We start from the raw sequence: 21,981 nt of genomic DNA, 5'->3' as shown, positions 1-21,981 counted from the left end.
TCTTGAAGTCTCTACTAGGCACATGAATTGGTGAAGCAGAACATGAATCCAATATTAACTGTGACAAGGAGTTCCAGGAATGTGTTTCTGTGTGTTGGTTTTGCAAGGCCTGGTTTTTGGTAGTGGGGGGCCACAGAAGTAGCTTCTGTGAGAAGCTGCTGGAAGCTTCCACCATGTCTGGCAGAGCCAATCGCTGATGGCTCTGAGGATGGACATGCTGCTAACCAAGGCTGGGCCAATTAGAGATAATGGTAATCACATAGTCTAAAGAAAATAAAAACAAAGGGGACACAGTTTTTTTTCTTGCCAGAGAAGAAGAGGAGATGAGAACATGTGAGGGAAAAACAACATAGGGACACCATGTCAGGGCAGAAGGAGGGGCTGGAGGCTCTCCAGGGGCCAGAGCTGAGATTCCTCTGCAGGCTGTGATGAGACCATGGTGAAGCAGCTGTGCCCTGCAGCCATGGGGATCCAGGGCGATGCAGAGATCCACCCCCAGCCCATGGGGATCTGTGGGTGATGCAGAGATCCACCCACAGCCCATGGGGATCTGTGGGTGATGCAGAGATCCACCCACAGCCCATGGGGATCCAGGGGGATGCAGAGATCCACCCACAGCCCATGGGGATCCAGGGGGATGCAGAGATCCACCCACAGCCCATGGGGATCCATGGGGGATGCAGAGATCCACCCACAGCCCATGGGGATCCAGGGGGATGCAGAGATCCACCCACAGCCCATGGGGATCCATGGGGGATGCAGGGATCCACCCACAGCCCATGGGGATCCACTGGGGATGCAGAGATCCACCCACAGCCCATGGCAGAGGTGCCCACACCAGAGCAGGTGGATGCCTGGAGGAGGCTGTGATCCAGTGGGAGACCCAGTGGAGAGAGGGGCCCTGCTTCCAGGCTGGAGCAGCCTGTCCTTGGAGGACTGTACCCCATGGGAAGAGTGACCCACACTGCAGCAGTTTTGGGAGGATTGTTTGCCCATGGGAGGGACTCACACTGCAGCAGTTTTGGGAGGACTGCTGCTCATGAGAGTGGAACCATGCTGGAGAATTCACAGAGAACTGTCTCCTGTGGGAAGGGACCCCACAGTCTCACAGGAGAAGGACTCCTCTCCTTGAGTAGTGCAAGAAAAATCTCAGTGATGAACTGACCAAAACCCCCATGCCCTGTCTCCCTGCACTGTTGGTAGGAAGGAGGGAAGGGTTGGGGGAAGAAAAGGTGTTTTTAAGGGCTTATTTTTTACTTCTCATTATCCCCCTCTGATTTTGTTTGTAATAAACTAACTTTGTATCTCTAAGTTGAGCCTGTTCTGCCCTTGGAGTGTTTTCTCCCAGTTCTTATCTCAACTCATGAACTCTTAATTAATTTTTTTCTCTCTTCTACCCAGCTGTGGCAAGGCAGGGTGAGCGAGTGGTTTTCATGGGTGCCTGGTGTTTGGCCAGTGTCAAACCGTGACACTGTGCCAACTGCTACAGGATACAACAGAAAGTTGCATGTTACACTAGAGCACAAAGAAATGCTGTGAATTTTTCATGGAGTCAGTTATGGAAGCAAACAGGAGGAAACAGGTATTTTGTTGGTTTAGCTGACCCAACAGACACTGGTCCTGATGTAAACTTTAAATTTCAGCTGGTAACAACTAGAAAGGCTGAGTCAGTGCAATTAATCATCAGTCATTGCTGTAACACTTTTAGATTTTTTGTGGATGAAAAAATTATAATGCAACCATGAAGCTTTCTAGTGAATATTTGTTAAATTCCTGCAATTAAGGCATTAATGCAGCTTCCTCAGGTCTGTGCTTTGGGATCAGGGCTCTTTGATGTCTTTATCAGTGACATAGTGAGATTGAGCACACCCTCAGCAAGTTTGCAGATGACATAAGCTGAGCAGTGCAGCTGACAAAACAGAAGGAAGAAAGTCCTTAGACAAACTCAAGAATTGGGCCCATGGGAACATCATGAAGTTCAAGTCCTGCACCTGGGCTGGGGCAATCCCAGACTTGAACAGAGGAATTTGGAGCAGCCCTGAGGGGAAGGACTTGGGGGTTCTGGTAAATGAAAAGTTGCACATGAGCCAGCAGTGGCAGCCCAGGAGTCCCATGTCATCCTGGGCTGCATGCAAAGCTCCACTGGCAGCAGGGGAGGAATGGAATTCTGCCCCTCTGGCCCACTCTGCTGAGACCTACCTGCAGTGCTGCATCCAGCCCAGGTGTCCCAGCACAGGAAGGACTATTAGAATGGGTCCGGAGGAGCTACCATGATGATCAGAGTGATGGAGCACCTCTCCTATGAGGAATGGCTGGGGAATTGGGGCTGTTCAGCCTGGAGGAGAGATGGAAAAAGCAGCCTTCCCATACCTTCTGAAAAAGTGTGTTTTTATGTGGATTGATAGTGATAGAACAAGGGGAAATGGTTTTAAAGTAGGAGAGATTCAGATCCTGGAGAAGTTGTAGATTCCTGGAAGTATTCAGGGAAGGTCAGGCTGGATGTTGAACAACCTGTTCTAGAGGGTGGCATCCTTATCCATGATAGGGTAGGGTTTTGTTAGAGCCAGATGATCTTTAGGCTGCCTTCAAACCCAAGCCATTTTGGTCTGTATACAGGTACAGTGGGTTGCTTCAGAAAAGTTGTTCCATATATTGCATATTTTCAAGTGGAAGGTGATAACTTGAAATAAATGACAAATATTCAATAATGCAAGTTACTGATAAGTTTGTTAATGTAAGTACTGACATAAAAAACTGTAGTCAGCTATACTGTTTGAAGACCTTTAACTTCATGGTATCCTTGTAGTCCTCCTGAGCTGCATCCCTTTCTTCCAAAGGCTCCATAAACTCCCCCTCTTTTCCCTCAAATTCCAGATAAAGTGAAATTGAAGTAAAAAATTTGCTGTAACTATTCGTGTGTGTTTGCTTGGATGCTTTGTAATCCAGGCTTCTTACAACAAATCATTTCACCCTGGTATGTGTTGAGTGTTTTTGAAATTTAGTCTTTCCAGACTGGGATGTGAATCACATTGTTCTGATTAGTTTTGAACGTGAAAGTAATGATGCTGCCTTTTTTTTGGAAATGTTACTAGTGCCAGTAATACATGGGCCTCAGAAAAGTTTGGGGATGGGGGAATCAAGATGTTTTAGATATCAAAAAATTATTTATTTTTGAAACTCATTGCTTGTAGTATTTTAAGACAGAAACTTTTGGAGTAACGAGCAAAGGGGGCTTTAGAGCTGGATGTCAGACTGAGGAGAAGTTCTGTTGTCCTCTTCAAGCTTAAGGTCTCTGAACTCAGACTTTAATTGGCAAGACACTGGCAGCTGGGAAGGCCCTGAAGGTTCAAATTCTGCAGATTCCTAGGATTTTAGAGCGTGCCATGCAGGTGGCCATCCTCTTTAAACACAACTCTGCAGGCATTTTTTAAAAAAAAAGGTAAAAACAACAAAACAAATCTTGTTATCAGGTTAATTGTGTTTTTCAAAGGGTGGCAATCCTAAATGCCCACAGGATTTGGCAAACTACAAGACAAAGCCAGTCTTTCCCCCTAAAGTTTAGCAGCAGTTGTGTAGCAGCAGCAGCTGCTGCAGAAGGTGGATATAGTGATGATATTGATAAGATTACTAATTTGTTTAGTAGACAGGGAATGAGGATTTGTCTGTTGCCTGTCATCATCCATCAGCCGTATGTTGCCCCAGGCAATGGGTATAAGCTGTTAGCCTGTTACTAATTTTACTTTGCTTTTTCTCAGCTTAATTATTTTCTTTGGTTCAGTCATTTGTTCTGACTGAAAACTAAACAAGGAGGAAACAAAAGCCCATTGCTCTGCCTCTTTGTTTGTCAGAGCAGGTACCCCCCATCTCCTGCCTGGAGCCTCTTCCACCTGATTTGGCTGAAAGCTCTTGGTGAGAGGTGCTGGGACCTGTAAGGAAAATCCCTTTCATGACCTAAAAAGTTTTCTCTAGAAACTGGGGTTACAGCTGTATTTACCCTTCAAAATCACTAGGTGAGTTACACCATCAATACACAGTATTGCACCAGCCTGGGAATGAGTTGGTGATGCTTTGACATTGCCACACCTGTGTTGATAGTGTTGCATGTGCCACGACTTTTGAGGCTTTGGTTTCTTTATTGTTTTTTTTTTTTGTTTTGTTTTGTTTTTTTTTTTAGATTTTTGTTCATTTTCTGCTTGTTTATGATTTTTGGTTGGGGTGGATTTTTTGTGATGTTTTTGATGTTGTTTTTTAAATTTATGACATTTTAGATTGTGCTAATCAAACCAATAGTTCTGCAAGTTCCGCAAAGGGCAGGAAGTTCATGCAAAGGAATTTGGGATCAGAAGTATTAATTGGAAGCTCAAAGAAGGTTTTATCTCATACTGATTGTAATTTCCCATTAGGCCAATTCTGAAGGAGGAGGTCTGATTTGGAGCTGCAGGTTATTTGACTTAGATTAAGCTTTCACAGTTGAGAATCCCTGCCAGAGATGATGTTTAATATAGTACCTAAGGGGTCAGTTCCCATTGTTGTCATTTAATCTGTACCATGATGTTGTCATACTCATTCAAAACATGCTTAGTATTGTGGTTGTGTGTATCTTCGGGATCTTTTCCAGGTGGAGCTCAGAGAGCTGCAAAGGGCTGTAAGGAAGTCTGGATTTCCAGGCTTCATTGCAGTGTCTCATTTATTTTCATTCTAATACTTCTAGTACTGATTTTTAGTGGCGCTGACCAGTGCTTTAGGTATTTGAGCTTTGCAGCAACCTTGAAAAATACCAAGGAACAATCTTCAAGGTAGTGAAGCTGGTGCTAGTATTATTATGAAAGATGACATATATGAATTTGAAAAAAATATGATTAAAAACTCAAGAGTAGGTAGATGTTGATACATAGAGAAAATATATTATTTTTTGGCTACGTTATTTTTAAAATCTTCAATCTTTTCTCCTTTCTATTTTCTCAATCAGTAAAAGTAATTTATGGCCCTCCTCTTTCAGTCTTCACTCATGCAGAGGGAGCAAATTTTGAGGATGACTGTTGTGTCAGCATGGAGTGCACATCTTCTTCCTACCTGGATGGTGGTGGTGGAAAGCCTGTAGGAGCCTCATGTTGATGGCTTTGCTGGGTTCTGTTGAGCTTCTGGATCTGAGGCTGGTTTCTCCTGCTCTCTTTCCAGCTCAAGGGGTTTTCAGGGTACATACTAGTAAATCTTGATGAGATAACATCGGTTTTGTTTTGGGTTTTTTTTAAGATATGATAATCTGCTTGCATAACAAAGGAATTCCACTAATTTTCTCAAAAAAAAAAAAAAAAAAAATTGCAGTTTTCTACCTAGAACTTTGTTTGAAGCTGGTGGCTTAATAATCCATGAGTTGAGTTGAGGGATGACTTCAGGCAGACTTGAGAGTCCTGAGATCCCAGCTTTGAAAACTTGTTAGTTTAATCACCTTGCATGAAAATAATTTCAGCAGGCTTTCTGGGTGGCTTTTAATTTATCTCTTTTTAAATAAGTTTTTAAGTACAATTGTTGACGAATACCTAACATAGTTCTATTTTGCTATTTTTAACAACTTTCTTCTGCTTGTATAAGCATTGTTTGATGATTTATCCCAATCTATGTGGAACCCTAGACAGGGTGAAAAAAAGCTGCAGAAAATGTTTGAGTAGCAGTGAAGTAGAAAATCCCCTCAAGAATCTGCAAGATGTAGAGGGAGAACAGAGGATGGCCAGAATAATTTGGTTGTAGCCCATTGGTGACCATTGGTGATACCTGGAAGTTCCTTTGCTGTTGGAGAGGATGAGCAGCAAGTTAGTGAGATGAGACATGCAACTCAGGTTCTCCTCAATCAGAGCTTCCCTGTATGTCATTTAGCCCTATATTTGGGCAAGTTGGATGCAGTTCTTAAGCTCACTGGGACCATTGCAATGCCATGGTGTGTTGGTTTTGCTTTTTGCCTTTTTTTTTTGTTTTTTTAATGGGTAGAGGAAGGAAGAACAAAAGAAGAGTAGAATACATTTTATGTTAAATGTGCCTATGTTAATAATATTGAAATTAGAGATGGAAAAGCACTTTAATAAAATAATCTAAGTTGAAAAGGGCCTTTAAAATCTAATCCAACCAGGAAACTTTTCAACAAGCCTCAAGGATAAAAAGCATTCTTGGAGACTGTGGGGGAAATTGCTGGCTACTGAGCTTGCCTTTATATCTTTATAGTCATGACAGTGTCCATGTGCGTTGTGGTTTTCTTCTCTAAGGCTTCAAATGGCAGCATTTTTATGGTATATGTGGTGATGATTATGCTAAGGACTTTTGTGGTATCTCATAAATTACTGAGGTAAAAAAAGGCTTTTTCGTCTAGGACCTCATCATGATAATTTGTTTTTAAACAGGCAGGAGTAAAGTAAGTATGTTTTCCTTTTTTCTTTTTGACTGACTTCTGTGAAGAGAAAAAGAAACCTATCAAGAAGTGATGAGAAATGGGAGAGTTCTTTCTGTAAAATATCACCGTTAAGAGATGGCAATATTTTGAGTACTTCCAGCTAGTTACATGTCTGTGCTGGTTTGAAGGACAGGTGTCTGCTGATAAAGGCAGAAGTTTTCCTTTGAAATAGAGACTTTAGTTCCACTCCCCCCAAGTATTATAATTGTTTGAATCAAGGACTCTGAGGCAGAGATAAGGGGGTAGGAATAACAGCTCTTTTATTAATATATCTAACCGTACCAGCAGAAACAACAGCAGTTGTTGAAATTACCAACAAAACAGAACAGATAACTCAGTTCCAGCCTTTCTTTAGCTGCAGGCACACTCTCTCTGCACTCGGTCCCGGTGGTCCAGACGGAGCAAAGCCCGACAGCTGCAGAGAGCAGAGGAATGGAGGCGGGAGGGAGCGGGAGCGGCCACGCCGGTCTCAGGTGGCAGCGGCTGGAGCGGGCAGCTCCTCACTCACCGTTTGTGTCCGGGTGATTGGCTGTGTCCTCAGAGGCAGGAGGCTGGAACGGGGCAGATGCAGGGCAGGTGATCACAGAGGGTCTGGCTCTCCTGCGTTCGGCCGCGTGGCTGGAGACGGGGGATCCTCCTCCAAGTCACCTCCAGAAACACGAGTCCCCTCCAGAAGCCCAGCTCCCACCTACACCTTTTGTCTAGAGTCGTCAAAGGTCCTGGGTGTAACCCAGCCAGCTCCATTGGTATGATAATGGGAAAAATTCTTTTAATTGACACAGTAATAGAAAAACACTCAAGTAATAGAAAAACACTCATCCCCCAACAATGTCTTGTATCAAAGTGTTGTTTTTGTAGGTTTCTTTTGTGCTCTGCATGTGTGTCTGTGTACTTAAACAGGGCAAATTATAGCAAGGAGAGAAGAAGGGCATCCCTCAGTAGGTAGCAGTGCAGAACTGGCTGTGTGTGCATGCTGGGGACCATGGGGTCACATCCTGGGCAAGGGGAAAGGACGTTAAGGGGGCAAACCAGTAGAAGGAGGAAAAGGAAAGAAAAAGGGAGGCAGTGAAAGGGGTGGAGGGGGTGTTTTTGCTTCTGTTAGCCATGTCTTGAACAGCAGGGGTTGTGCCCAGAGGATTCTCTGTGAAGGCCGTGTCTCTTTAAAAGCAGTAGGGGGTTGGAGCTGGGAGAGTGCTCACAGCAGTATGTATAGCACAGCTGTGCTCTGTTTATGCTTAGGCTACAATAAAAAAGCTATAAAATGTGAGATGTCATAGCTCCACTTTGCTTTATTTATACTGTTTCCTCTGAGCTCTGTCACACTGCACATTCATCTGTTAAGTTGCAGCAAGAATGGAGATTAAAATATCACAGCTCAAAATAGGAGTCAAGCGGAAGGAGATTCATCATAGCCCTATTAAAAATATGTAAATATGGGAATGAAGTAATTTTAAAGCTGTATGGCTCTACTTCTCAGTGGGCTGGGGAAATCTGTGAGTGATGTGCTATGCGAGTGACAGATTTATGGGACTTGTTCTTCTTTCTATTTTTCACTTCATTCTACCAAAGTACTTTTAAGATTAAACATATCAATTTGAATTGCAAATTTTCTCTATGCCATATATGTATTTTTTAAAAAGGTTTTCTTCTTAACCATTAGCTAAACTTATAATGGAAAGAAGTATTATTCCCAGTTAAAAGGGGTCAGAAGCTCACTCAGATGTTAAATTTGCAGTAGAGAGGATTTGCCCTTATGGAACACTCTTCCTCCAGGATCCTTGGAGCACTTGCAGGCATTATGTCAAGCCTCTCATGCCCTCTGAGATAGGGGCCTGCCTTACCCTCTATACACCGAAGTACATTGAGTACCTACAGCTGCAGTTCCTGGAAACGTCCTGTGGCACTCAAACCATAGCATTTTTAATGGAAGTTGTTTCTTTTCTCTCCTACAGCTATTTTGAAAATGGAGCTGGGATAAGAAGTCTGTAATCCCAATTTCTTCCGTAAGTGCTGTGCAAAGAAAGCTGCCTCTGCTAGCAGAAGCAATGCTCTTTTGAACTTTGCAGGAAGTCTGTGGCCTTTGATGTAGTCAGATTTGGGCACAAGTTTTCCCCTGGAAGAACAAAGCACAGATGTTACAAGATATTTGAGAAATGAGGGATTTTAATTAATACTCTGAAGATACAAGGAAGCCACCAAAATATTTCACTTATGTTCAGTTTTGAAGCCTATCTTTGAGTAAAGGAGGTGAAATTTTCTGCCACTAAAAGGAGATGTGCTTTGTAGATCAGTGTGGGTAGAGTGCAAGGAAGGGGAGTCAAGGCAGAGGGCTGCTATGCTTTCCTGCACTTGCATTGGGAGCTGAGGGGCTGTAAAAGAAGCTGGAAATTTTTTGATGCAAATTGATGAAGGCAGAGCAGTAATTGTGTCTGCTTGAACTTTGTAGCTATTCAGTTGGCTTGCTCCTGAAGAATTTCATGTATCTGTCCATCCAAGTAGGATCCCTGTTCAGGTTTTCATCAGCAACTGAGCAATACAGAGAAATTTCATCCAAAGGAGGGAGTAGAATTTATCATTATATATTAAAGGTTGTTGGAAGTAGTTTTTTCTGTCTTTTTTTTTTTTTTTTTTTTTTTTTTTCTTAAATGATGATGTATAAATGCCATAAATTAACCAAAACTTAGTTGACTGACATCCTTAGAAGTTAGTGCTTTGTGGATGAAAAAAAAAGACTCAGCTGAACAAGACCAGGTCGTCTATCTGTCCTCTAACTGTGTCAAATGCAACAATGAGAACTGAGGGAGTCAGATCTCAAGTTTCCAATTACCTTATTCCTGGGAATACCAAAATGTCTTGTGGCTTGTGTGAACTGAAGTGCTCATACGAATGGAAAATTCCTCACCAAGAATGGGGCTAAACCAACCTAGTTCTTGTAGCACCTGGTTTATTTCCCGGAGTGGTGGCTTTCCTGATTGTGACTTTCCCCCCATCTCCTACTGAAGTATTGTTGGCAGGAGTAAGGAGGCGTGTCCTTGGCTTTTGGCGTTTGCTCTTTGTTTTTTTTGTTTCCTTTTTTTCCTTTGTTTCTCTGAAATACAGGAATTGTCAATTATTTTTCCTATTCCAGTATGTGACTCTGTAGTAGTCCTGGGATATATTGATGTATTAATTAAGCTCTTATTGTCAGCAGAAGACATATTTCCTTGACAAGCCATTCTTGCACCATGTGTATTTGAGAATTGCTGGTTCTGGATGAGGTTTAGGGTTTTTTGTAGGCTATTTTGGCATGTCAGTATAAGCCTATTGACCCTATAATATTAATGTGTATACATATGTTTTCTTAAGGCTGCTCTAGTCATGTAAACTAACAAAGCTATAAAACTATACTTGAGCTTGAACATTCACAACTCTGAATCCCCTGTGGGTTGTAGTGTACTCACTAATAGTGATCCTTGTTCTCCCAAGTCACTTGTCCTTTTCTGGGTTTTTTTGCTTGTTTGGTTTTGCATCAATCAAATGATGAATTATTTGGCGGAGGAACCAAGAACACTTTGCAAGACGCAGTGTGATTTATAAGTCCAAATCCCATTTCAAAAATGACTTGAGAATAATCTAGGAATGTCAGACTTGTTGGAAAACAATTGATTTGGGCAAAAAAAAAGTGCTTTGTAATCCATTTTTCTTGTAAAATTTATTGCCTGTGGTATCAGTGTTCTGGATGTATGTGTTATTTAATTTAGCTAATGTTCTACTTCGTCTATGTTTCTTGCATGAAAGGTTGTTGATATATCATGACAAAAAGGCTGTAATTTCAATGCTGTGATATCTATTCAGCCATGATTCCTCTGCCGGAGACCTAGTAGGTCCTGCTGTATTTCAGGGTCCAAACATGTTTGGAAAGCCATTTGTCTATACATTAAGATGATGGCGGGAAGAAAACTCATAAACTGAAATTGTATTTCAGAGGGATGCCCAGGACTCTGACAATCAGATTGAACTCATACTTCTTCAAGTTAATCAAGTTCTTGATTAGTTTCAAAATCTTATCCCTTGCATTTCCAAAGTACCTGTCTGACTATCTACATAATCTGAAGTATTTTATTTGTCGTTGTACCCGGTGCTGTGAAGTGCAATGTTTAAAAACCATAAATTTTTTGTAATAAATTTCTTTTTTATGCATGGCAAACTTCTAAGAAGAAAATACCGCTCTTATATTAACATAGCCAATAATGAATTTTAGTGTGAAATTCTGTGAGTAAAGTATAAAGATTAACAAGTTGAGATTATAAATATACATTAAAAATATCACAAATATCAGTGAGTTCTGATTTAGATTTAAGTCATATACTGTATATTCATATATAGACTTCACAGGGCTTATTGATTGATTTGATTTACATATGAAATCACCTAAGCATTATGCAAAGTTTAAGAAGTGCAGCCATGATACATTTGGTTAGAATTGGAAATGAACTTTGGAATTAGTTCCTAAATTTGAACATCTTAGCCCAGGCAAGAATTTAATTATTTGGAAGTCTTTTAAAGAAGTCTTAGCACTGTGAATTCAGTTGATGATGAGAACTTAATTTGAGACTAAGCTATATTGAGATTTTTTTGATATAAATGAATTCTCAGTTGACCACAGTAATCTGTCCAGTTAATATGACCTGCAGCTGTTTTTGTCTTTGTGTAAATCCAAGCAAGGAAATACTAGGTAAGAAGTCAGCATGGCTACCCGTCTCTTACTTGCTAGTAATGTCAATTTTCAGCCAAATTCAGTACAACTGGGCTATGCTGAATAATAAAATACAGGTAATCCAGTGAATCTACTGAAGGACTAATATTTACAAAACATAAGGCTCTCCCAGGCATGCTATATCAGCTTGATTAAAAATAGAAGACTATTAAAGCTTGACAATATAACAGGGTAAGTAATTTGTTATCAGTTATATTTTAACAAGAGTGTTTCCTAATGCCAATTGTCTGACACTGATGCTTTGCAGCCTTTATAACATTTATTCAGGATATTTAGTTGCAGTCTTAATATTTGCTTGAAAGAATATCAAAATTGATACTAATGCTGCCCTGATTATTTTTTAAAAGCAAACAAGAGTACTACTGTTTTAAATATTTTTACTGTAAATTTAATTTTACAAAGCAGCACATTCATACAGTCATGTTGACCATGAGGGTGCTTCTAAATTGACTCCTCGGGATTGTTTTACACATTTCAGTGGTTGCAGGTCAGAGGTTTTGGTTCCTTCCCTAAGTCTCTTGTGGTATCAAAGGTGTCCTTCTCTCCTTCAAGTCATTCACTCTGTCTCCCAAGTTTCTTGCATCCTTTTTTCTTTGGTTCACTTTTGGTTGTATTAATTAGTAGCTTACATCTGTCTTCATAGCTGCTTAGTTGCACTGGGATCTCTTTCCTCTTCTGTTCTGCCAACCTACATAGACATGAGCAGCCCTTAGTGCAAAACTTGTTTCCTCCCAGCCTTCTTTTGTGCAGCTTGGATGTGGATAGATCAGATAAGGAACTGTAAGTCCTTCCCAAGCCACCAGACCTGATAAAACCCTGTATGTTTTTGCATTTTGTGTTCAAATGTCATACATCCATACTATATATTTTAATATAGTACCTGGCTATCCACAAAAATTTATTGAATAATAAGACCAGGCAAAGAAGTGGAACTGGAAGCTTCAGGCTTAATGTGGAGTTAGCATCTGAATCAATGAAAGGGTCAATTTTCATTTTTTGAGGTGTTTGCAACTCCCATAAGCAGAAAAGAACATACTTCCCTCATTAGCTTTGGAGGTAGCCTTGCTCACTGTATTGAGGAACTGCAGGCAGTTGTGGAGCAACTGCTAATAAAAGTGGATGGAATGAATTCAACTGGTGCCTGAAGCTGTCTGGCTGCTGTCCCACCACTGTCCAGGAGCACCCTCACTTAAAGTACGAAATCCTGTAGTGGTCCCACATCATTTTGGGGACCACCCAGATGTGGGTGCCTTGGATGCAGCAAGTGGTATTTCTGGCCAAACCAGAGGGGTTACCAAGCAGGTCAAAACAAACCAGACTTAGGGAGGATGATTTTGGAGGAGGAGAATCTTTAAAAAATACAGTTCTGTAGAATTCAGTAGGAAAAAAAATGGAGTAAATCTCATTACATGTTATGCACCTGCAACCCCTGCAGAGGCAATGAGTTTATACTTAAATTTACAGCTTCCAAGAATAATGAGGAGCAGAGCTACATGACTGTGCCCTGGAGAAAGAAAAGAAAGAAAACCAAAGATAATGTACTACCTATCAGATAGCCAAAATAATAGCTATGAGGCTATTCACTATTAGTCCTACCATCTGCAAGAGTTTATTATTTACTCTCAGTAGAGTCACAGTTAAATTTTCTCATTAACTAAAATGGGATGGATAAGAAGACAGGTCCTTCCTTTGGATATTGTGGTGTTTGGGTTTTCTTCATTGTCCAGAAAACATCACAGTTATGTGTCAAGGAATAAATAAAGCAAAAGTAAATCTCCACTGAATTTCTTATCTGGAGAAATTTTCAATGGCATCATGGGAACACAATGTCAGACAGCAAAAATAAGCAAATAAATAAATAAAGCTGCTCTTTTGCTCAGCAGTCTTGTTTTTAAAACAAAGAGATAACTCTTTAGACTTTAAATATTTTATTGACTTTTTTGCTATTGCAATTTTTTTGATATAAAAATATGAGTAGAAAAATATTATGTAAATAACTGGGACAACTTTCTAGTTTTGCAAAAGATTACTGACAGAATATCATGATGTCAGACTAGCATGTTACATTATTTCTAAGATTATGCTTGTTACTTGCCTTTAGTACCTTTATTAAAAGAATCCTTAATGCACTCTAATTGTATTATTACTAATAGAACTTGTAACAACAATGGTAAAATATTTATTTGAATTGCAGTAATTACTTTAAGTCATTGTGTCTAATTAAAGTCCAAAGACTTTTAAAATCAATGAGAATCTTTCCACAACTTCAAAGATCTGGGCACTGCTCTATGAGAATTTTTACCTATATTCTTAATGCTATTGATAATGCTCACTCTGATAATCATCATAATTTATAGAATCATCACACTTGCCTATAATTAAACTTTGTTTTCAGAAGTGTGATGATAATTGGATTTCTCAGTTAAGACAGCTGGTGATATCAGTGCAAGAATAACAGCACAGAGTGAGGATCCTTGGAGTCAGACTGCACAGAATTTAGGAAGCAACTCTAAGGTTTAATGGAAGTAGTGATATTTTAAGGCTGCTGTATGACATAGTCTTTCTTCCCCAAATTACAGATAAGGACCAAAAGGGCAACAGCTAAGCATATTGGGAAAATATTTTTCAGTCACTTGAGAAAGGAATTCAGGATTTGGATGTTTTATTGTGCTTCTTCTGGTCCTGTTTCTTTCTTGTGAACCATCCAGATGGCTGGTGTGAGTGGACTGCAGTCAGAACTGTGGCCTTGATAGTGATTGCTGCTGTTTTTCTGAGGAAACAGTGGTACCAAACCTTTTTTTTTCTCCCGGAACCATCAATATTAATGGACAGTAAGCTGCATTTGCTCAGAACTGCAGGAAATGTTTTTCTTATCAGGGAGAGAAAAGCAGGGAAGGACTCAAAATATGTGAGTCAGAATTTTTCCTCCATGGGGTTGCTGGGGACAGCTTTGTGCCACTCAAATACTAAAAATTAATTGCTAAAGGGGAGGTACACTTTGCTTATCAGTCAGCTGGAAAAAGAGTAGAATGACTGAATGACCTTATTTTATATTTGTTAAGCTAAACATATTGAAATTAACGCTATACTAACTGCTTAACAAATAATATTTTAAATGGAGATTTCATTACTAAGGCACGCTTTCTGTTCTATAAAGATAAAAAAATCAATGTGTCCTGTACCAGTTTTATCACTGACACAATGAGTACCTTGAGCTATATTATATTTGATGTTGCCACATCAACCAAAGTACAGGAGAACATTTGACATGTTTCTTCTTTTATAATAATAAAGACTTTTCCCTGCCTCCTCTGATATATGTATAGATACAAAACACAATAAAATGAAATTTATGTTGGTGAATAATGTACTTTTAGGGGTAGACTGCAATATACTGATATCTTACACTTTTGAGCTCTTGGGTTCTCTCTGCTGTTAGGGTACTGAAGGCACTACTTGGTCTAGAGAGCAGAAAAATCTTTATTTTTATTTTCATTTCCTCAATCACAATATTGTTTCATGAGCTCATGTACAAATCTTCATTAGCATTAGTTACCAAAGATTCTCTGCTCTTTGCTCTAAGCTGTATTTGCTCATGCTCAGTTCAAAGTCCCTGGTGCAGTCTCCTGTGTGCTGGCCAAGAGAGCAGCTGTCATGCAACATGAGGCAATAACAATATGTCTTGCAATGTTCCTGCCCTGGAAACAGAGAGAGAATATTTAAAATCTCATGAGAGAGAGCTTGTCCTGATAAGCTCTCCTCTTTTAAGAAGATGTGATAGCTGAGTGAGCCATGGGAATAGATGGGCAACTTTCTGCAGGAGTTCTTGGAAGAGAAAGCACTTGTGTCCAGAAGTGAATTTGAGTTTCCACTGGTACTCACATTAGTCCTGAGTTGCTCAGAAGAATGGAACCAGGCCCTTAAGAAGTACTAAGATCATGTATGAGAAAATACCAGGAGTCAGCTGTGGCAGAGATGGATATCTTTGTAACTCCAGCCCCTAGTAATGGCAGGTATGTTGCTGTTGAGTGCCAAAGCATTTCCTTCTAATATGTGTAAATTAGGTGAGAGCAGAAGCTGGCAGTGCATAACAGCATCCAGGTACTCCAGGCAGCATCAGGAAAAATCTGCATGCTTTCAATCACCTGTCTTCCTGACACTTTTTTTCTCAAAATTGTTAATTCAGGATGACAGATAAGGATGACTTCATATTTTTCACTGACCTACCTTTGCTGTCAGTAGAGCAACAGGCAGGGAAGAAGTTGTATGCAGTGGGATTCTCCCTAGAAGGGGATATTTCCCCCAGTATTAGTTCTTCTGTAATTAATAAAGAAGTGTAATGTTAAAAATGGCAAAATTTATGGCTAGATGTCATGCTTCCAGATTATCTTTCTTACAGATTTGCTGGTGTCATCAGTCCTCAAACTGATGAGTAAACAGCTGAATTGATAGGACCCTTCTCTTGTGACTGCCTTTTCTTTAAAAACATGCCAACTGCAACGTGCAAAATATTGTGGGGAAGTTGGCTTTCATTTGCTGACACTGTTTAGTGTCAAAAATTTATGGTAGTTTTGTATGTAAACACAATAAGAATTTTTAAATTGGATTGTTTGCAGGGTAATACAAGACACAAATAATATTGTTGCTACCAGCTACATTACATAGAATATGTAACCACTGGTGAATTTATAGCATGGGGGGGTGGGGGGGGTGCCTGGTCACAGTATTTCTTTTATGTGGTGTGAGTGAGGTACATCGCTTCTGTAAGATCATTGATTCTAACAGCTTACTTTAGTAAACATTATTGCATACAGTGACTATGAAAAAGGAGTACCTACATTTTGCAGTACCAAAGTCTGTAATGACAACTTTCCAGAAGCTTTGAGATGTGCATGTGATTTGCATAAAATACAGCATGTGTACATGTTTTTTCATCTCAGATAAATGTATGCTAATAAGGTATGCATTAACTGGAAGGATGCGTATTAATATTGTTTGTTTCATCAATAAGAATTCTGTGACTAATGCTTTCAATCCATTGTGCCAGCATTTGTAACCATCATGTAATGTTTAATTCAGAATTATTTTTGGGAGAGGAGGGAGGTGGTGGCGTTATGCTTGATTTTTTGGGGTTTTTTTTTTGTTTCCCTCAGGTATTTTTAAAAAGCGTAGTAAATACTTAATTGACTGATGAATCAAACATTTGATCTGCAGGATTCCTCTTTGCGTGAGGAGCACATTAGTAAAAAGATGATGAGGATGTAGTTGACACCAGTATCTCGGAAAGAATTTCTTTCCTGTAGTACAAACCAGAAATGGCATTATCTGGCCTTTCTAAAGAGCATCTTAGCACTATCACTGTGTTTCAAATCCTGTCTGTAGAGTAGATCAGCAAACAGTAATCAGCAGATGTGGATTCCAGGGAATGGGCAAAGTGTCTAATGACTAAATGCAATGATTAGTGAAGGTAGGATCAAGACAGAACCATAATCCCCAGAACAACTAAGATAACTTTTCTTTCCAAAGCTAGTTAATACCTTGCCCTTTTAATTATCCTAGCATCAGAGGGAAGTGCCATCTTCTACTTGTCTCTCATTACTCCACCAGTCATGTTAATTTAAATATTTGTAAACATATAAAGCAGTCTGCTGAGCAAGAGGCATTATTTTGTTTATACACATTTTTTGCAACTCTGGGTTTTTGTCTATCTTATAATGAGTTCTGAAGTGTGTAGCTCTCTCCAGTTACACATTGTGCAGAGCTGGGATGTGCTCAGGATGTTCAGCACTGTCCAGGGAGCAGGTCCCCAGAGATACCAGCCTGCAAGAGGATACTCGTTGCTGGTTGCTGTGACCTCCAGGGTCTCAGAGAGCTCAGTGGCTTCACCTGGGGAAAGGTTTGCTTCTTCCCTCTGTCCAAAAGTTTCACTGTGTGAAGAGAATGGAAGAAGCTTACTGTTCCTACCTTGTTTTTTCCTAATCCCAGTCAGAACAGCTTTGTGATAAAAAGAAGTGGAAGAAAAAGAGGAGTAGAGATGCAGCCGGGGTAAGCCATGGAAAAAGGAAGTTAAAGCAATGAGAGAAGTCCTAAGGAAAAAATGAAAGGAATTTATATGTTAGTTTCCTTCAGTTTCAGAGATATTTTTGTCTGAGGCTCTTAAGTCTGAGCACTGATTTTTTTTTTTTTTTTTTTTTTTTACCCCTCACCCCCCTCCAAGTGTATGGATTTTTGTCCTTCCAGTTATTTTGGGGATGATGGTGGTTTTAATTAATATTGCAAATTGGTGACATTTCGTATGAAAAACAATGTTGATTTCAACAGGGACTGTAAAGCCCTGTTCCATTTCACTTACCATTTTGCCTTTAAAAACCCATTTGGCATTGATAATACAAGCAGAGAAATTTTGCAGGAGTGAGAATACTGACATTTTTTGGCATTACTGCTTGTGAGGAATGGTCCTTTCTAAATTAAATGTTTGTCAAAATGAATTGTTGCTGAAAAGTTTACTTATAACTCTCCTAATCAAATCTTAAGCAGGTATTTATCATGGTTCGCCTTACTTTTGAAGATTATCTTTTGTTTGTTCTGATGTAAAAGAACAGCTAGAAGGGAAAATGAAATGGATATCTTTTAAAAACTGAGCAATGCAAACAAAGTTTTGATGTTTCAAGGTGGGATCTATATTAGGCATTTTGACTCTTAAAGGAAATGGAAAGCATAAGGCACACAAGTGGCGGTTTTACTGAGGCCCTATGGAAGTGTAATCAAGCTGAATTTTGTTTGGCTTTGTGCTACTTGAGGGATGAAATGGACAATAATTTATGTTTCTGAGACTTTTTTTCTTTGTAAAGAGCCCCTTATTTTCCAGCATCATCCACCTATAGCACAGCCCTGAGCCACAGTCTACGTTCCTGGTGAGAATATCTCAATTACAAGTATCAGGGGATTTTCATTGGTTTCATGTGGGTGGGATCTCCAAGGAGCAACCTGGTCTAGTGGAAGGTGTCTCTCTGCCCATGGAACAGGTGCTGGAACAAGATGATCTTTGAGATCCCTTCCAACCCAGGCCATACTGTAATACTTTTCTCTAGCAGTGTGAAATGGTGGTAGTGGAAAAAGATTGGTGCCTTCTAACAGTATGCTGAGAGCTCTTTATAATCCCCGTTGATGAAACCCAAGTAAATCTTAGATGTTTGTAGGCAGTTCTTTGCAGATTGTCAGTAAAGAGTTAACGGTAGGTTTGGTTGACAGACTCTTCTATATGCTCTTGTGGAGGAAATTGTAAGGAACTTGTGTTTTGTCTTGCTTCATTGATGTTTTCTTTCATTTTCATTCATGAAATTCAAACCCTCTCAGTAAGTAACAGCATCTAACAGGCTGCTGCTTTTATTAATAATCTTTGGAGGGATAACAAAAGGAATGGGCGTAACAAGTTGAAATACTGCTCTTTTGGACAGTCAGTATGGAAAAGTAGTAGCTAAGCCTTTACTGTCTCTAGATCAACACATTTTTTACTTTTCCACTCAGGCTCTGTTTGCTCTTTAGGGTGATTGAATTTTAGTATTGTCTGTTGTTTAATAGCAATTCCTAGAAATAGAAAAAAATGTTTAGAGAGAGAATGAAATCAATAGCATCACTTACACAGATTTTCCCTTATGGACATTGTTGTGGGTTTTTTTAGTTTTTTTTCATCCTACCTCCACTTAAATCCACGTGTTGGTGAATCACACAGTTACTTCAAAGGCTGTTCCTGTGGGTCGTGATTATAGATCCCTGAAATCATGAGAAAGCAGGGGGTAAGGAAGAGAGTAAAGTGCTGCTGGGATTTATATCATTGGTGTGTAAAGAGGGGCTTCTTTTCATTTCAGAGGTCCAAAATGTGCCAAGCTACTTCTGCTACATTCCCACCTGGTAACTGCAACCTGAGCTAACCTTCCCATTACACAGTGACAATGACAGGGAAAAAAGTGACAATGTATTCATCAATGTGCCATTGATGTATTTGTGTTTGTGATGTGACATTCCCTCTTGTAAAATTATGAGTGTCTAGGATCTCAGTACATTTCTTGTCACAGCTCTTCAGTGAAGGGGAAGGGTAAGATGGAAAGTTGGTCTACCCTGCATTGGCCCTCTGTCATCCCTAGAAGAGGCAGTCACAGTGCTGTGCTGCTCCACATAGACCTTAGGAGCTGCCAAAATTACAAAAAAGATGATTTTGCTCCATTGCAGCCTTACGCCAGTACACCAGATGCCTATGTTTACCTAAGTTGAAAATGGTTGTAAATGGCAAAGAAGTACAATTATTTAGTTTTTTACCAAGCTTTTTTTTCCCTGGTTGTGTGGAACAGCCAAACTTCCAGACATGGGACATGTTTATGAGTGTCTGTAATACTTTGATTTTTTTCTCCTTGCATTTTTCCCATAGGCTTGTTCACAGCAACACCCACTGGAGGTAATGAGCAGTGACAGTATCGCTGCAACTTTCCCCTGGGGAGCTGCACAGCATTGGCTTCTGCAAGCTGATGCTGGAAGTAGTGGCTTTTATATAAAAGGTGGGATGCCTCTAGTCTCCAGCAGCATGTTTTCTGTCATCCAGGAGAAAAATAAAGTACGCGTAAATAAAAAAGTCTAATAAATCTGGTCAAAGCGAAGCTGGGTTTTGGTTTACTCAGCTGCTGTAATGGGTTATGAGAATGACACAAAGTTTAATGCAATATAGTTTATTTTATTCCTGAAGTAGATCCATTGTAATCCAAGCAAGAAGTGGAGCTGTCATGACAATGTGAGCATTTTCAGTAGAAGAAGCATGAGATTCTGTTTTTAACAGAAATTCAACCCTAGGCATATGAAAATGTGGTACTAAAGAGTATAAATGTAAGAAACTCTTGGTAAAGACATGGAAATGGCCTTTGTGTGGCCTGCTGATAGGAAGAGAGATCAAGTTGAATGTGCCAGACTGGAGAGTTTTGTTGCTGTGAGAACTGGGCTATAATTTAGTGAGCTGACAGGACGAGTGAAGTATCTCCTCAATATCTGTGTTTGGCAGAGAAGATGAATGCATACATCGGGAAACAATGTTTAAGTGTTTTATTTCCTTATTTCAGCCTGTCAAACTGTCAACGTAGTTAATGGCCACCAGGAGAGAGTGAGGGGAAGAGAGGAAGGGGAGGAGGGTTAATGGAAGGAAACAAAGGTGCTGTGGAGTCTGGAAGAAAGGAAAACTGGGAAAGATTAGCAAGGCGCTGAGGCATAATGGTCCCCTGGACACAAATATCCAAACTCCCTACACTGGCTCAAAAGTCTGCTTTGCTGCAGACTTCCAAGGAAATGTGTGGAGATAATGAATGTCCTGACACGCAGCGCAAGACAACTTTATTTTACTGTATTTATTTTACTGTGGTAGTACTGAAAGATACTTCAGCAAGGCTTCACGTCATATTTAAGTTTTGTGCTTTGCTGAAGCAGCATCCAAACTGAACAAGACAGAATTGGCTTGCCCAGATTTTGAGATCTTGTGATTCAGGTGTTTGTGTTATTCTACAAACTGTCTGTACCTGGACTTGTTCCTTTAACCAAACAAGGCTTGAATTGTTTCTGTGTTAAGTATATCGGGAAATGTAAGAGTTTGGGACTAAATTCTTCTTTCTGACACACCCACGCACCTTCCACAAAGTCAGTACAAATGGAATGTATTTCATAAAAGAAGTATTTTTAAGGCCAAGCCAATATTATGTATTATTTTCATTGCATGGAAACAGAACAAGAGTAAAAGTAATTTATTTTTTTGTTGAATGCATGTTTGGCTCAGTAACCACAGAGGAGGATAATACAAACTACTCCTGTACTTTAGGCAAAAATGACACTTTGTTTTCACTGCCTTGCTACTCATGGGGGTTGGCAGCAAGAGGACTTAAGTGCTCTGCCCTGGAAAGCTGAATAGGCTTTCATACACCCGTATAAAATGCCTTCTGAACTGCCTCTGGAAGGTAAAGGGCCCAGGCATGAAGGTAAAAGTTTTTGGGCCCTCTGGGAAGTATATGGCTCAGCTGTGGCTTTACCTGAGCAACAAAAAGTCCTCCCCTTATGTATCAAGGCTGACAGCAGAGCCCATATGGAGACAGGGATTAAACCTTAGGATGTGTAGTTTTGAGTTAGAGGAAATCTTTGGGCATTTCTTTTTCATGTCAGTAGAGTTGTGAGGCCTCAACTTTGCATGTGAAGCCACTCTTGTATCACGCAGCATCATAAGGTATGAATTTGAACTGGGCATGGTAAAAATTGGTTTTCCTTTGACAGATCATTGTTGCAATAGTTGTGTATATTCTACCAAAAATGCACATTTCTAATTATTTTACAAGATTCAAGGAGCTTTCAGTTGACTTTGCCTAAAGCTTCTTAAAAAATTATCTAGGTTAAACAAATTATTAAAATAAGGAAAGAATGGTACAATAGTATTCAGCATGATTTAGAGTTTTTATTATGTTAATAGTCCAAGTTGTCAAGTTTCTGTAGTCATTTCAATGGAGGAGAATTTTAAAAGGAATTTTAAGAGATAATATAGAAGGCTTTTGAAGTCTTATAGTATGTTTTTGGTTATGAAAAAAGCTATGAAGAATGCTTGGTGTTCATTTCTGAAAATAGTTATGAGGTGTTGGAGGGTGGTTCTGCCTTGAGAACCGAGTCAATCTGGCTGTACAGAATTGAAAAGAAAAAAGTAAAATGGCATTAGGTTGGGAGGAAATGAGGAAAGCAAGGGATGAGAAGGATGACTTTTGCCATGGTA

The 21,981-nt window shown here is 39.8% G+C and overlaps 1 protein-coding gene across 3 annotated transcripts in view; it reads left to right on the top strand.

Annotated features, from left to right (window-relative positions):
• Positions 1-21,981, top strand: part of SOX5 (SRY-box transcription factor 5) — a 608,434-nt gene that overhangs the window by 94,694 nt on the left and 491,759 nt on the right. The window lies entirely within an intron of this gene.

Source organism: Oenanthe melanoleuca, chromosome 1A (assembly GCF_029582105.1).
Source record: "Oenanthe melanoleuca isolate GR-GAL-2019-014 chromosome 1A, OMel1.0, whole genome shotgun sequence".
In the NCBI taxonomy this organism is placed as follows: domain Eukaryota; kingdom Metazoa; phylum Chordata; class Aves; order Passeriformes; family Muscicapidae; genus Oenanthe; species Oenanthe melanoleuca.
This window is presented reverse-complemented; position numbering and strand designations above follow the sequence as displayed.